Raw genomic sequence first — 12,974 nt, 5'->3', positions numbered from 1 at the left:
CGCAGTCGAGGTTGACGGCTCCAAAGTTTTTGATGTCCAGGTATGTTTCTCTCGGGTTTTCGTGGTCTAGGATAATTCCTCCATGGGTTTCGATGTCTAGGTATGTTCCTCCATGGTTTTCGTGGTCCAGGTAGATTCCTTCATGGTTTTCGTGGTCTAGGTATGTTTCTTCATGGTTTTCGCAGTCGAGGACGACGACTCCACAGTTTTTGATGTCCAGGTATGTTTCTCTCGGGTTTTCGTGGTCTAGGATAATTCCTCTATAGGTTTCGATGTCTAGATATATTCCTCCATGGTTTTCGATGTCTACGTGGACAGCTCCATACTGTTCGTTTGCGGGGTATGCTTCTCCTTGGCTTTCGTCGGCTAAGTATGTTTCTACATAGTTTTCGATGTCCAGGTGTATTATTCCATCATTTTTTTTATGTCTAGGTATGTCCCTCCATGGTTTTCGTTTTTTTTTTCATGGTTTTAGTGCGCGAGGTCGCCGGCTTCATAGTTATCGATGTCTAGGTATGTTTCTCAATATTTTTCGTGGTCTAGGTTGACGCCTCAACAGTTTTCGATGGCTAGGTCTGTATTTACATAGTTTTTGTTCTCTAGGTATATTGTTCCATCATTTCCGTGATCTAGGTCGATGGCTCTATAACTTTCGATGTCTAGGTATGTGTTTACATAGTTTTCAATGTCTAGGTATATTCCTCCATGGTTTCGGATGTCCAGGTATATTTCTCCATAGTTTTCAACGTCTAGGTATGTTCCTTCATGATTTTCGTGGTCCAGGTATATTCCGCCATGTTTTTTGATGCTAAGTCAACAATTCCATACTTTTTGATGTCTGGATATGTTTCTCCATGGTTTTCATGGTCTAGGTCGTCGGCTCCATTGTTTTCGATGGCTACGTCGACAGCTTTATGGTTTTCGATGGCTAGGAATATTTCTTCATGGCTTTCGCCGTCTCGGTATGTTTTTACATGCTTTTCGAGGTCTAGATCAACGGCTCGGCAGTTTTCAATGTCCAGGTATGTTTTCCCATTGTTTTCGTGGACTAGATCGACGACTTCATAGTTTTCACTATCCCGGTCGATAACTTTATAGTTTCCGATGTTGAGGTGAATTTGTCTATGGTTTCCGGTATGAAGGTCAACGGCTCCATAGTTTCCGATGGTGCAGTCAGTTTTTCTAAGGATGACTACGTGGACGACCGCATGGTTTTCGATGTCTAGATTGACGACTGCATGGTTTTCGATATCTTGGTCGATGGCTCTATTGTTTTCGATGTCTAGGTTGGCGACTATAGGGTTTTCGATGTCTAGGTGGATGCCTTCATATTTTTCAATATATATTCGACAATTTTATATTTTCCGAGGTAGACGGTGCAATGGTTTGCAATATATTTCCTCATAGTTATCGATATCTAGATCGGCGATTTAACAGTCTGCATTGAGAAAGCATGTTCTGACGTTATAGAAGACCATGAAAAAGTATCACTGGACACAAATAACTATAAAGCTGTCGTCTTAGATATTAAATAGCATGGAAACGTTTCTTTGGACATTGCAAACCATTGACAGTATCCATGTCAACATGGAATCCATTGAAAGAGAAGAAGTAGAAGAAGATAGTTTCATAAATCAATTTTCCAAATAAACAAATGGAGCTTTCCAAAAAAAGGAATAGAAAATGAAAATATCATCCCATTGCATAGAAATTTCCCAATCTTTCATCAGAAAATTCGATATGCTGAATGGATAATCAAAATCGTCACCATTATTGCTTGTAAAAGGTTTCAACTCACATGAACATAACCGCACAGTTTTCGTCCATCTACATAGAAAAATTGGCTGTGTCGATTGCTTTTGGCACATAGAGAAAAGCACTCAACTTGAAACAAATCGTTTTAAAAATTTTCGTCGAAGACGAGGAATGTATTTTTTTTCTTAAGAAAATATTGTCACGCCTCTAAAAAATAAGCTAATTAGAAAAAAAATAATTGACAATGTCAAAAAAGAACGCCAATTATTAAAAGGTCGCGACCGTAGTTTCCAATAATTTTCTATATTTGCATTATCAATAAAAAACTTCAAAATATAAAAAAAAATGAGATCGTTTTCTGAAGCTAACAAATATAGTGAATGAAATACGATTCCTATATAGTTGTCACGTCTCGCAAAAAGAAGTGAAATCAGTAAATATTAAAACTTCAAAAAGTAAAAAAGGCACGCCAAGTATTAAAAGGTCGTGACCGTTGTTTTAAATGATTTTATATATTCGCATTTTCAATAAATAAATTTAAAAAAATGTTTAACTTGTAAAAAATATGAGATCTATTGTAACATATACAGTGTATGAATTACGTTTCCTGTAGGAATTTTGAATTTTGGAAATAAAAAAAAATGAGATCATTTTCTAACCTAGCCAAGTACAGTGAATGAATTAAGGTTCTTGTGGAATTCATTCGTGTAAACTTTTAGCCCTAATTCCTCGCTTATTCAGAAAAATTTTCCAGCAAACGTCACAGAGCAACAAAGGTTTCTCGAATGATTCTGCAATTATTAAGAGATTATCATCTGTTTTTATGCTAGCTCGGGTTATAAACTTAAAACAGTTTACGCGTACAGGTGCATGCATTGTATCTATACGATGTACTGCACAAATTCATTTTCAACATTACACACAAGCTTGGCGTGCATGGTTTTCAATCGGATTAGAATATACTTGGCCTCGAATTGATATAATAAATTTTAATACTGAACATAAATTAGATAGAATTTATTGAAATTGGTTTAGTTGTTTGAATCAAATAAGAAGAATGAGGCATCGGTTTCCAAAATGATTTTAAGCGCGATTGTTCGGTTTTTTATTTTTTACTTGTTATTTGATTTCTTTGACACTTTAAAAAATAGATACAGATTAGTTTTTTTTAAAGATAATGTTTTTTCAAGATTTGTGAAATTTTTTTCGAATTGTTTTGTATTTTTTTTATAAAATAATTTTCTTGACAATTTAAAAAAAATTCTTCTACAAGTTTTTTTTTATGGATGGAATTATCAGTAAACGAGGGACCAACAATGTACTTGTTTCCACCGTTTTTTTTCCTAGGGGAAGTTTATGGTTTGATATCACGTCTTTTTTCTCAAAAGTTCCTTATTTATGTTCAGATGACTATTAGGGTGTTTCAAAAAAAAAGTAATATTTTTTTTGCTCAACTAACTGGTTGAGAAGTTACTTTGGTTCAAAAAAAGATAATCCTGTAAAGGATAACTCTAAATATAAAAATTTAGAGGTTGTTCACGTTGATTAACATGGGAAAAACGTCTTTGCGGGTTTAGAGCTTCAAATCTTTTCAACGGACATTGTAACCCCTAGGAAAAAAAAGGTTGGGACAAGTACATTGGTGGTCCCTCGTTTGCTGATAATTCCATCCATAAAAAAAACTTTAAAAATATTTTCTTTTTAAATTGTCAAAAAAATGATTTTATAAAAAAAAATACAGAACAATTCGAAAAAATTTTCACAAATCTTGAAAAAACATTATCTGTAAAAAAAACTAATCTGTATCTATTTTTTAAAGTGTCAAAAGAATCAAATAACAAGTAAAAAATAAAAAACCGAAAAATTGCGCTTGAAATCATTTTGGAAACCGATGCCTCATTCTTCTTATTTGATTCGAACAGCTAAATTAATTGAAAAAAATTCCATCTAATTTACGTGCAGCATTAAAATTTATTATATCAATTCGAGGCCAAGTATTTTCTAATGAATTGAAAAAAGTTACCACTTGAGTTACGTGCAGCACTAAAATTTATGATATCAGTCGAAGGACAAGTAAATTATGAGTAACTCCGAATTTCAACATTATGGAATTGGTCTAAGAAGCTTTTAAATCCAAAAAAATTACATGCAAGCTAGTCATTTCTTACTCTATGGTGGCAAAGACTTATAAGAAAATCGATTCTTTTCAGACTTTCAGGAGCTTCTGATATTATTCACAATATTGGACGTCGATTGGATCGATACAAATTATGTTTGAATATGAGTTAAAAGTACTTGTCCGGCCCATCACTATTCATTCAAATAAAAATCAATGATAAAAAAACGAAATTGTACGGCAGAATCCGGTTAAAAATTTATTGACATGCGATTTATTATTAGTTTAATGTTCTGAATAACAGTATAGGTTAGTTATACCGAATGAAATTCGGTATAACTAACGGAAAAAGTGAGAAGTAAAAATTGCCGTCATTCCAATACCAACTGGGGAGTTATTTTTGGAAGCTTGAACATATTTAATGTGCAAAATGTTTTTTATTTATCGATGCACAATAACATCCCTTGTATAGTACAGGACAATTCGTTTCCATTCTTATTCAATTAGTGCAATTAAGGAAATATTACTTGAGGATAACTCTCTAAATTCGCTCTGCATGAATATTTGTGCTCGATCAGTTCTAGAGAAGCCCTGATTTTTATTTGAATAAACAATTTTAATGGAAAGTGATGGGCCGGACAAGTACTTTTAACTCATATTTAAACATAATTTGTATCGATCCAATCGACGGCCAATATTGTGAATAATATCAGAATCTCCTGAAAGTCTGAATAGAATCGATTTTCTTATAAGTCTTTGCCACTATAGAGTAAGAAATGACTAGCTTGCATGTGATTTTTTTGGATTTCAAAGCTTCTTAGACCAATTCCATAATGTTGAAATTCGGAGTTACTCATAATTTACTTGTCCTTCGACTGATATCATAAATTTTAGTGCTGCACGTAACTCAAGTGGTAACTTTTTTCAATTCATTAGAAAATACTTGGCCTCGAATTGATATAATAAATTTTAATGCTGCACGTAAATTAGATGGAATTTTTTTCAATTAATTTAGCTGTTCGAATCAAATAAGAAGAATGAGGCATCGGTTTCCAAAATGATTTCAAGCGCGATTTTTCGGTTTTTTATTTTTTACTTGTTATTTGATTCTTTTGACACTTTAAAAAATAGATACAGATTAGTTTTTTTTACAGATAATGTTTTTTCAAGATTTGTGAAAATTTTTTCGAATTGTTCTGTATTTTTTTTATAAAATTATTTTTTTGACCATTTAAAAAGAAAATATTTTTAAAGTTTTTTTTATGGATGGAATTATCAGCAAACGAGGGACCAACAATGTACTTGTCCCAACCTTTTTTTTCCTAGGGGAAGTTTATGGTTTGATATGACGTCTTTTTTCTCAAAAGTTTCTTATTTATGTTCAGTTGACTATAGGATTTTAGTTTAAATTTCCATGAATTATTTATGATTTTCGTCTTATAACGTTGGTTTTCACGAAAAAAAGACCTATTTTTCGTCAAAATTGTACTGGACATATTTCGTCCAGGTCTGTCCTCGGAATTCGGCGATTTTTTCCCTTGTACTCTAATATGTTTTGTCAATTAGAAACCCAAGAGCACGGCCGCAAGCGGGTTGGAGGCCGGGATATGATTTTCGGCTTATAGCGTAGGTTTCCACGAAAAAAGACCTATTTTTCGTAAAAATTGAACTGGAAATATTTCGTCACAGGTTTGTTCTTGGACTTTGGCGATTCTTTTCCTTGTACCTTAATATGTTTTGTCAATTAGGAACCAAAGAGCACGATGGAAAGCGGGTCGGAGGCCGAGATATGATTTTCGGCTTATAACGTTGGTTTCTACGAAAAAAGACCTATTTTTCATCCAAATTGTACTGAAAATATTTCGTCACAGGTCTCTCCTTGGACTTTGGCGAGTTTTTTCCTTGTACTCTAATATGTTTTGTCAATTAGGAACCAAAGAGCATGGTGAAAAGCAGGTTGTAGGTCGTGATATGATTTTCGGCTTATAACGTTGGTTTCCACGAAAAAAAGACCTAAATTTCGTCAAAATTGTACTGGAAATATTTCGATAGAGGTGTGTTCTTGGACTTTGGTGATTTTTCTCCTTGTCTTCTAATATGTTTTGTCCATTGGAAACTCAAGAGTATGTAGCAATGCTTGTTGCGGGCTGAGATATGACTTCCGGCTTATAACGTTAGTGAAAAGAAAGAAAAAGAGGGACGATAGATCAAATTCAAGACACAACGAATCCAACAGAATTGGCCATTTTTAAATGTCGTTTTTGCATTCTGAATCTAGACATTTTCGTGTCATCCAAAACATGCCCCCGATGAAATATATTTCCAAAGTTTGCAAGTGGCCGCGGAGATCCAATTATCTACAGTTTGATAGTTGCAGAAAAAAGGCACCCGTAAACATTTATTATGTCAGAATTCAAAGAAGTAAAAAAAACTGAGCGTACTTGATTCAACAGAGCAACGGAATTCAAAGACGTTTAAGGTACCTGCATTGGTTGTGGAGGAAAACAATTTCCTTTCAGGATTATTTAGAAATAAATTTAGAAATTCAGAAATTTAGCATAGAATTTATAAAATGGAGAATTAAGTTAATTAGTAAAGCTGAAGACTTTTGTGATAAATTTTTGAGATAACATGTTACGGTTGGAGTAAAAAATTTAAATGATTGGCACACATGCTGCAACACAAAAATATCAAAGTTTGAAGGTATTCGCTCCATACCGCAGTAATACAAACTTCAATACTACTTGAAAAGAAATACTTTAAAACTTGCTGAACAAAGTTCCATTACATATTACCATAATCAAAGATAGGGGGTGATACTTAGCACATATACTTATCCACAGAAATTTCGAAGTTCGCAGGTATCTGCTGCGATTCAATGTATCTGCGCAATGAGTTTGGAAGACAGCAATTTCAAATCCATCCATAAATGAGCAACTGAAGACTTTTGTAGTGAATTTTTCACTTGATATTTATGTTACGGTGCGAGTCAAAAAATAAAATGAATGGCACAGTATATAAATTTTATAGTTTGCAGATTTTTGCTGTATTTCAATGATCCAAATCTATAGTATTAGAGTGAAAAGTTGTTAGAAGTCATGATGTTACATTAAAATGATATAGCGCACATAACATTCAGAAATTCTGTAGGTTTCCATGATGTTGGCAGGTATTATACTTAATCGCATCGAAAACTGAGCAACTGTACACTTATCGTAATGAATGTTTTCACCAATATTCCACATTTCCAAATATTTCCACATTTGCAGTTTGCAGAATAGGAATACTCAACATACACGTCATTTCATAAGTATTGTCAATATTTGTGTTTGCCTACCGCATTCCGAAGATTCAACTTTTCATATTATCAGCAAAAAAAGCATTCAAAGACTTTTTGGAACAAGTTTCAAAATTTATTACTCGACAGACCAGGTGGAAAAAGAATAACTACACTTATATCAAGACCAGAAACTGTTTTGAGAATCTGTTGTACAAAATGTGCGATTGATGATCATAATTGGAAACCTCTTGAGTCACGTTACCACAATTAGCATGAAGAAATAGTAGAAAATCATAGGACACATATTAGGCAACCAATTAATAATATGTATCGATCCGCTGCAAACCGATGGAGTCAAAACAAGGATCGGAAAGAGCAGAGCCAAACTCAATAGGAAACAAAATATGGGAATATTCAAAAATAATGTCGACACAAAAAATAAATTAGAAAACATTTATTCGATTGGAGTTTCTCCCATTATACACTAACAATTCCGTGTGTTTTTGATTTATTAATTATCAACCATAATATTTCATATCGCAAAAAGAAAATTTGAGGTTTTAAGTTGACGAACATTTTTCCTTACAACTTCCAGACCTATTTTTGATAAACTGATTTGCCTTATTTATATTATTCACTAACTATGGAAACGTTTGTTACATTTGTCCCGCACTTCGTAACATCAAACCCCGCCCGGTTCGTTATTACCACACAGCTATCAAAGGGCACTCGTATATATAACCTACATTATTACACATGATATATAATCACGCAACTGATGATATATTTACACTGCACAATATTCCGCGCACTCTGGTTTAATTGAAAGATTATCTCAGTTGACACTTATTTCCAATCGAACGAAATAATGAAATCTTGAAAAGTTTCGTTGACATATGCATCGCGCATTTTTTTATATTTTTTATTTTCACACACAGATCACAGTCTACATTTACGCGATCGCTTTTATACCGGTTTAGTATTCCACAAGTTTTAACAAAATAAATATCGATATGCACTTCGTTAGATGACGTGAAAATTATTTTTATTTTCCCGCACGCACTTCATAATTAACATCATAACCCCAAATGTCAACATGACGTGAAACTTCAGCTGGTGACTTTCGAGTACTTTCGAGCTCTCGAGCTCCTTAGCTTTCTGCCAAACTTCCTTGCTCTTTTTCTTGAATGTCATTGGCCCAAAAATTCTCTCACTCTTCATTGGTTGAAAGAAAATTTCTCTCACCAGGGATTGGTGATCATGGGGGCCAAGAGGCCTATGTTTGTAGCGGTTGGAGTACGTGTATACAGATACGTAAAATCCTGAATGCATTAGTAACTTTTGCAGAATCTTAAGCCCGTGCAAAGTTTTTTCTCAGAAATTACGACACCGAGCATGCTGATTTTGGACTCATCCCACAGAGAATTTCTTAATTAGCTAAAAGTTCAATTTTCAAAGCCGTACATAACTCATGAGCTTTGCAATTAAAGAAAATGATATGCCAATTTTACCCCCACTACCGCGAATCGTTTTATTCAGAGAAAATATAGTCTCGGCGAGAGCCTCAGGTCAGCAGACGACAGGGCTGTCAATGTACTTGCCCCGAGACTCTACCGAGTCTCTTGATATTTAATCCAATAGTGTTTTCCTATTGGAAATTCAACGCTCTACAAAAAAGGTATCTTGCAAAAAATTTCTAAATCCAACCCATAAAGAGTTATTCATGTTCAAAGATGTATTTGTATGAAATTTTACCGTTTTTCAATTATTATGGCAAAACTATCGGTTTCACCACAAAATTTATGAAAACATTTTATGTAAAGCACTCATTTGCATCGAATTAATTGGCAAGAAGGATTCATGTGAGCCATACTTCAGAAGTAAGAGGTCTATAAAAATAATCCATTACACGAAAATACACTTTCAATGGCTTTTAATCATGAAAACGACTACCGGTGACTACAAGATTTTTTTTATTACAGTTGGGATAGCGCTTCCGATGTTTTTGCACAACTTGTAACAAATATTGGTATTGCTCCTCATCTTTAGTCAAGCATTTGTTGTACTCTTCTATTAATGAGACACCGCTTTCTTGCATTTGTCACTTTCAGCTTCCTAAAAAATTCTGAACATTCTTTAAAGCTTCCATTGTCACTCCATCGTTCTGCGTCTTCGTCAAGGGAGTCGTACGACAAATCGAATTTTTCAAACAATAACAATGATTTCTTTGAAGCAAAGTCGCTTATATCTCGATGCATTAACAATTCCACTTGGTTCTCTGGAATATTGTACCGTTTGACTGTACTATTGAACCTTCTCGATTTTTTATAGCTTCAACTATTTTTTTTTTAATTGTTACGTAAACACTATCGTCAAATAATGATAACCTAATTAGCTCTTCGGTTAAATACCGCAAATGAGAAGTCATCTTTCTAAGAGCCGATTGCGAGACGGATAAATTGATCCTTTGATATCGAAGCAACGCTTGCATTAGGTTTAAATCGTTGTTCGGTGCCATTACGGCAAAAGTTGCCGTGAACCATGCTCGAATATAAAAAAGGATTACGAAAATGCAAACTTCTCGCAAACCAGTTGTTTCCCGAACTGTAAATCTGAATTCGTCTCTAAACATGAAAATTTTCAAACTATAAATCGCATTTGCCATCCATCTCGCATGATGCATTGCTCCAGGACGCTTGAATGTGTAAACTGAGCCACTTCCGAGAAAAATTGTTGACAATTGCAAAAGCTCTTTGTAATCATCCCTGGAGTGAGACACCTAATGGTAAAAACAATGGATAATTGCAATATCAATTTTAAGTCATTGCATACAGTCAACGACCTTTACCTGCAGATACTTATTGATAAAAACGAGTAACTCGTGTCGTTTTTCTGCTAAAACATTCGCAACAGTTTCATCGGCCATACCACTTTTATATTTCGATTGGTCAATGCTATTCCAAATATTTTTGAACCTCGAAAATATCGATACATTGGGACCATTTTGTGCAGGCCAAAATTTGTCGAAAACGGCTTTCACAATGATTTCAAAAATATGATGGCGGCACATGTATAGCACATGTACCGTTATGAATACCTGTTAGGTAGATAACTATTATACAAGGAAAATCAGAAAATAAATGTTTTAATTGAAATTGTACCACAAATGTAAAATTTTACTTGTGGTCACACTGTCGTGTCAAAACACATTGCTTTAACATGAGAATTAACATTCCATTGATTTAATGTATCAATGATAGCCGAAGCTTGGTTCTTAGCGGTTCCATTAGCCATTTTTGGAACACCCAGTAGCTGATCAACATCTCCGGCAGATAAAACAACCGGAAGTCTGTCTACAAATTTTGCATCAACAATGTCACTAAGTATCTTGCCATCCCAATGTACAACGTAACGATTATCAATTTGAAAATCTTTTTTCAATTCTTGAGCAATGTTCGTTCTAAATTTAATACGACTCCGATGTATGGTAGCATGACTCAAATTGACATCTTCGACATTAAACTCGCTAGGATCGCGGCTATTAGAAAAATAGCATTCCTGCCACTAACGTTTCCCCGATCGAGAGCGGCGGCAAGTTTTGGCGTCATAATGTCAGTTTTCGCTTTTTTTTTGTTCAACAATTTCATTCGCGAAGTCGGAAACTTTACTGGATGCTTGGCTGAAATATGTTAACGCTGAGCTAGACGCTTGATTGGTCAGAATGTCACTGTTGCTCGAGCGTTGATCAAAGAATAAAATTTTCAGAAATCATTAATTTATTTAAACGGTGAAAAAAAATCATATAATTATTTTGATATGGATTAAAAATCGGAAGCGCAGCCAATGAAAAACTCACCATCTTCTGCATCCATTCTATCTTCACCTTTATCCAAAGACGTGTGAGGAACATTTTCGTTGATAACGCTATGTCGATCCATTTTTTTTTTGACTAAGCAAGAATAATCTTTGCTCATCATTAAGATGTTTTTCTACCTCGGGCTTGACAATGTCGAATAATTCGAATAATTTTTTCTTGAAAATCGATGTTTTCATCAACTGTACAGAAGATTTTTTGCGATGACGATTTTTTTTTAATCTTGTCCAACTGTTGTGAATATTGAGAATTTTCTTAATAGCATGTTCTGTGCCACACGTAGGGATCCCAGCTCTAGATCAATGCTCTTCGATTTTTTTAATAGTGTTTCTAGCACTTTGCTTGATTGTGAGACCATGAAAATTATGCTCATAAAAAAATGCGGACATAACCTCGGGCACATTTGGCAATTTTCTTCCGCATACATTTTCTCTTAAGTCACCAATTAAATAAATAGTTTCCTTCATGACGGATAAGTAGCCTGTAATTAATTGATTAGGTTAATAAATATTTGTAATATATCGTGATAAACTGTTGTAATATTGGAAAAATAAATCCGTAATTTAATAAACACTCGTTTGTTTTGGCAAGTTGAATAGGATCCAGATCGGTCGCGTTCGACGTACGCGGCCGAACCGTACATGGCGTTGAAGTCGCGTTCGGCGTACGCGGCCGATCCGTACGCGGCGTTGCGGTTGCGTGTGTGGCCGAACCGTACGCGGCGTGGCGATCGCGTACGTAACCGAAAGACAAGAAACAATGGCAATCACATCAACAATGAAAGAGAAAAAGATTATAAAAAGTTCAATTTTTTTACTGTAAATTGAACATGCTGGTTTTTTATTTTAATACTTGGCGTCGAGCCGCTACCGCATCTCTTGATGTTCTACCAAAATTTTTTACGAAATGTTTTAGAAAAACTAATAGTTTTGCAATAATAGTTGAAAAACGATAAACTTTTATACAAATATATCTTTGCACATGAATCACTCCTGATGGGTTAAGTTTAGGAATTTTTAGCAAAATACCGTTTTTGTCGAGCGTTAAATTTTCTACAGGAATATACTGTTAAATAAAAGAATACAATACTTGCAGAGAAAATATAGAATTCTAAACAGGCGAAGTCGTTTTTCCCATGTTATTTAAATAGGAGACTACACATGGCGTGAGCGACCTCTAAATATTTTTATTTAGAGCTGTTCTTTGGAGGATTATCATTTTTTGAACCAAAGTAACTTTTCAACCAGTTAGCAAAAAAAAATATTACTTTTTTTGAAACACCCTAATGACTATAGGATTTTAGTTTAATTTTCTATGAATCATTTATGATTTTCGGCTTATACAGGGTGGCCACTATAGCGGACGAAAAAAATTCCCTGACATTTCCCTGACAAACGATTCAGAATTTAGAAAAAAATAATCACGGTAGGAACATGGCATATGTTTATTGTTATTCGCTCTTTGGTATTTTTTATTAAATATATCTTTGGAAGGAATACATGAAATAAGTAATAACATTAGAATTACTTTGCTGTCTGCAGCTCCTTGATTTTTTCATTGAGAAGAGCTTCTTCATGTTTTGCTTTTTTTACGAGTTCTTCTCTCTTTTTTTCGAGCTCTTTAAGCTCGAGCGCCCGTGCTTTTTTTTCGATATTTCCCAATGTCGCCGAATTTTCTTCCTTTCGCTTGAGTTCTATGCTCTCTTGATAGCGTGCGTGAGCATTACGGCTTGCATGAATCATCGACTTCGAAATCGTTATATTTTGAATCCCTCCAGCCGCTGTAAGCCCATCGTGAACCTGCCTCTGAGCAACGAGCGATGCTTCGGATTGATTATCGATTATACAGTCCCGGTTTATGGAAAAGCCTCTTACCAGATCGGCATTTCCGTGTGATAAAATTAGGACCTTTTTTAGAAACGCAATTAGTTCATTGTTTAATGCGTCTCC

Source organism: Venturia canescens, chromosome 11, assembly GCF_019457755.1.
Source record: "Venturia canescens isolate UGA chromosome 11, ASM1945775v1, whole genome shotgun sequence".
In the NCBI taxonomy this organism is placed as follows: Eukaryota; Metazoa; Arthropoda; class Insecta; order Hymenoptera; family Ichneumonidae; genus Venturia; species Venturia canescens.
The sequence above is the reverse complement of the archived record's forward strand: the minus strand, read 5'-3'. Positions refer to the sequence as shown.